The sequence below is a fragment of the Enhydra lutris genome, unplaced genomic scaffold (genome assembly GCF_002288905.1).
Source record: "Enhydra lutris kenyoni isolate GAN:26980312 unplaced genomic scaffold, ASM228890v2 scaffoldscaffold68, whole genome shotgun sequence".
NCBI classification, from domain to species: Eukaryota; Metazoa; Chordata; class Mammalia; order Carnivora; family Mustelidae; genus Enhydra; species Enhydra lutris.
Genome location: NW_019154152.1, coordinates 3,672,933 through 3,678,054, shown reverse-complemented (window position 1 = coordinate 3,678,054; position 5,122 = coordinate 3,672,933).

Here is a 5,122-nt window from a genome sequence, read left to right as displayed (position 1 = left end):
TAAGATTTTATTTATTTGACAGAGATCACAAGTAGGCAGAGAAGCAGGCAGAGAGAGATAGGAGGAAGCAGACTCTGCTGAGCAGAGAGCCCGATGCGGGGCTCGATCTCAGGACCCTGGGATCATGACCTGAGCCGAAGGCAGAGGCTTTAACCCACTGAGCCACCCAGGTGCCCCCCCTTCTCAGTTTCTGTTAAGGAAGTGACTTAGATAGGGCCCCCAGATAGCCTCAGGATGGGGCTGGTCACCAGAAAGACCTAGTAGTCAAAAGATTGGAACTTTCACACCCACCCACTGACCTCTGGGAAGGGAGAAGTAGGGGAAGGCTACAGATTAAATCTCTGTAAAAACTTGTGAACAAACTGAGCTTCTGGGTAAGTAAACACATTAAGATGTGGGGAGAATGGGCTGCACAAGAAAGCGTGGAAGCTCCTTGCTCCAACCTATATACCTTGCCCTGTGCATCTCTTCCATCTGGCTGTTCCTTACTTACATCCTTCTATGATAAACTGGTAAAGGTAAGTAAATGTTTCTCTGAGCTCTGTGAGCAGCTCTAGCAAAGTATTTGAACTGGAAGAGAGAGTTGTGGGAATATATGATCTTTAGCCAGCTGCTAGGTTGACAACCTGGACTTGCTATTGGTGTCTGAAGATCCATCTTATAGGATTGAGCTCTTAACTGTGGAATCTGACACACTATCTCCATGAGTAGAGCCACGGTTGTTTCAGTGTTTGACTGGCTAAATATTAGATAAATGCTCCATGCATACACCAAACAATTCTTCAGTGGTTTTCATAACAGGGTTTAAGAAAATAAAGTTTGAACTTCAAGCCTTTCTTTCATAAGCTCTATTCATCTCTCATTTTGGCAGAGTTTAGTTGATAAAAGTCTGCTTTTTTATAGTACAAAATTAAGCGAAACAAGTACGATTTATTGGTGTTGCACTAATTAAGGAGTGCTGGACTTATTAGATGATTTCAGGAACACTGAGAACCTCCTAAGTGGTAATCAATTTACTGTAAAATTAGTAAGACTCAGAACTTCAAGCTCACAACAGACTAGAGCTCTATCTGTTATTGTACCTGATTTGACACTGAAGCCTTGAGAGTACCTTGTTTTCTAGAACAAGTACACAGTTTGTCAGAGAAAAATTTCTTTCCAAAGCTTTCCGGGAAAGGGATATTGGCTTAGTTCCCAATGACAGCTGTCTGGTCAATTTATGGTGCTTTGATAGACCATATTTATATTTATAAGCTGGAATGGGTACTTGAAAGTGAATTGCTGTTAAGGTAGACGTGTTCTAGAGTGATCTTTACTGCTGCCTCCTTAAATAAAGATAGTGAATCAATGTTGCTGAGTGAACATGGGAGCTTCCAAAACTATTTGAGGCTTTGACAATATACATGACTTCCTAATTCTTATAAAAGATGATGTCTAACCTTTTCATTTATGTAGAATAAAAAATTTGCATTTTAAAGGGCCTTCTGTAAACCCAAAGTACTCTATGTTAGCAATTAATTATTCCATAGCTGTATCATGGTTATATAACCTACCACAGAATTGCTTAACATTTATAAAGTGCTCTGGAAATTGCCATCAAGAGTGATCTTTAAAAAAATAATTTTTTAAATCATCTCTATATCCAATGTAGGACTCGAACTCACCACCCCAAGATCCAGAGTTGCATGCTCCACCACCGAGCCAGCCTGCTGACCCCAGAGTGACTTTTTTTTTTTTTTTTTTTAAAGAGAGGGAAGGAGAGAGCATGCGTGCACAAGAGTGGGAGGGCATAGGGAGAGGGCAACAAGAGAATCTTAAGCAGGCTCCACACCCAGAATAGAGCCCAATCTTGGGCTCTATCTCACCACCCTGAGATCATGAGCTGAGCCAAAATCAGGATTTGGATGCTTAAATGACTGAGCCATCCAGGTGTCCTCCAACAGTGATTTTTAAAGTATTGTTTTTGGAGGCACCTTGCTGGCCCAGTCAGAAAAGCATGTGACTCTTGATCTTGAAGTTGTGAGCTCAAGCCCTGCATTGGGTGTAGAGATTACTTAAATAAATAAAACTTTAAAAATATAGTTTTTGTAGCATGGTGAAAAGCCTTGGAACAAAATCTTATTCTGTTATTCCCAAACCAATTCGGTGCTCTATCATTAAGACTAGAGTTTCCCTGCATATTTTGGGCAGGGAGGTAGGGGCTACTTCTTTATAAGAAATCCTGAAATCATCTGGTGGAAGGAGTTCAAAATTAAGTTTAAAAATAATTCCAACAGTGAAATTCCCAAGGGTGAGTCCCTTTTGCTCTTCTACCAAAAATTCTGGAAGTCTCTTCCTTGAGGGACAGGGGAAAGGTGACAGCAAAAAGGACATGGTGGTAGCATGAAGAGTTTACTAGATGAGGCTTAAAGACCTAATATCATCTCTTCACTCAATAAAAATATATTTAAGGCCAAATCTGTGCATTTTTATACATCATGGACCTTTGTTTGGTTAATGCATTACACTTATTTATGACAAAATAGTATCACCATTAAATTTTACAGGCTTCCAAATTTAGATGGCAAATTTGTGCCACAAAACCTAGCATGGAGATACATGGGATGAAAAGAAGTGCAACATATGTTCCCTGGTCTTAAGACTGGAAATGGAGAATCCTTCAACAAATATGTACATTTTCTAAAGGGGTCTCTAAAGTCCTGGGTCTCCTCAGAAGTGTATGAAGTGCCCAGTATCACCTAACTTTGAGCTCTTCAAAAGATAGGATCCGGGGCGCCTGGGTGGCTCAGTGGGTTGAGCCGCTGCCTTCGGCTCGGGTCATGATCTCAGGGTCCTGGGATCGAGTCCCGCATCGGGCTCTCTGCTTGGCAGGGAGCCTGCTTCCCTCTCTCTCTCTCTCTCTCTGCCTGCCTCTCTGTCTACTTGTGATCTCTGTCAAATAAATAAATAAAATCTTAAAAAAAAAAAAAAGGATCCTACAGAGTGGATATTGTCTATACTAATGATGACAATTAGCTCTTCCCTCAGTGCCCTCCGACATATTTACAAATACCCCTTGGAGATAACCTAACTCCAACCCCTTCTCCTGTTTGAGAACAGGCTTCCCATTGTACTTGAAATAAAATCCATATTCCTTATACTGGCCTCTAATACCCTAAGAAATCTAATTCATTCCTACATCTTTGACTTCCATCATGCTCATGGTGCTCTTTATTCTATACATTCTAATCTTTCTGTTCTTCAAACATACCAAGCTCTTTCTGATACAGGGTGCTTGCATTTGCTTTCTCTCCATCTGGAATATTCTTCTCCCAATCCTTCATTTGAGAGGCTCCTTATCGCTCAGGCTTCAGCTCAAATATCACTTTCTTTAAGACTTCTCAGATTAACTCAGTTAATACTCTTATTAAACTTAAAAAAAATCATACTGTATTTACCAGGGTCTTCAACAAATTAAAGGAAAAATAAACAAGTTTGTTCTCAAGTTAATTTCTAATTTAAATCACATACCTGATTCACAACTAGCCTAATCTTAGCTAGTAAGTAAAATACATTTATCAAGCTGTCCCACTAAGAGAAATAAATGGCATTTGATGATACCTAATAATGTCAATATATGCATGGATTTTGTTTCTCATTTATAAAATACTACCCATGGCAGAATTCTGAATGATAAAACTATGGTAGATGGCTAAATAACCAGAGATCAGGCTATCCATTTGGGATGGCACTCATCTCATCATTGTGGTTAAGGTCACCAATAATTTCTAGTTTTATATTGCTTTCCCTTTAGACTACTATGTTATGATGATTGTGCCAATATTAATAGAAAATCCAATGTAAACTATCTTAAACAATAAAGGGCATTTATTAGCCTACATAACAAAAAAAATACAGGCAGGATAGTGATGAAGCATGGTTCAGTCAGGGTTCTGGTTTAATTTCTTACTAAGTTTTTGGCTCTCCCTTCTTCTATGTGTTGGGTTTATCTTTAGGCTAGAGAGATGCAATTCTAGGTCTCCCAAGTACATGGGACCTTTATTTTCTTAACTAAGGAAACATCTTTTCTCAAAGTCCTTATCATAAACAATCTGCCCTTGCTTTTCACTAGACTGTACTGGGTCACATGATACTCTGGACCAATTCCTGTGGTCAGAGTAATACTATGCCTTAATAAACTTTGATCCAGGCTTCTGAACAATTTTTGTAAGTGCAATGGCATTACACTGACCAATGTTTTTCAAATGGTGGACCGTGACCCAAGAATGCATCATGAAATTAATCTTTGGGTCCTAATCATCATTTAAAAGATTAAATAGATTTGAGATTGCATTGCACATATACTATTTTATGAAACTGGTGCTCACTCATACACATCTGGATCATAATGTAAAATATGTTTCTTATTATGAATTGGGGTCAAAAATGCTTGAAAGCCACCATCTTAGGCAAAGTAGGTTCACTCCGTAAACTGTAGTGGAGTTAGTTAGCTGTCGCTTACGTACACGGATTATGTAAGGAAAAAATGGATACCTGAAAGAAAACTGATACAGTTTGGAAGAGGAAAATAGATGCTGGGGATAGGGTCAACAATTTCTATTGCAGCCTGCCTGACACTTAATTATTTAATCTATACTGGATCCCAATAGTCATAACCAAGCATATTTTAATTCTTCCAATGTTTTCTCAATTTCAAAGTATACCTCCCTTCCAAAAAAAGCACTTCATTCCCTTCCCAGTTAAGTTTCCATGGTGGGGCAATATATAAATTTTTATCATTTGGTTGGTAGAAAGTATTATGGTTAAAGATTCATTGAAAAGCTTGGCTTCTCCATCATAAAGGATGAATACCCAACTTTTGTATCAATATGGACGGGACTGGAAGAGATTATGCTGAGTGAAATAAGTCAAGCAGAGAGAGTCAATTATCATATGGTTTCACTTATTTGTGGAGCATAACAAATAACATGGAGGACATAGGGAGATGGAGAGAAGGGAGTTGAGGGAAATTGGAAGGGGGAGATGAACCATGAGAGACTAGAATCTGAAATACAATCTGAGGATTTTGAAGGGGCGGGGGGTGGAAGGTTGGGGGAGCCAGGTGTTGGGTATTAGGGAGGGC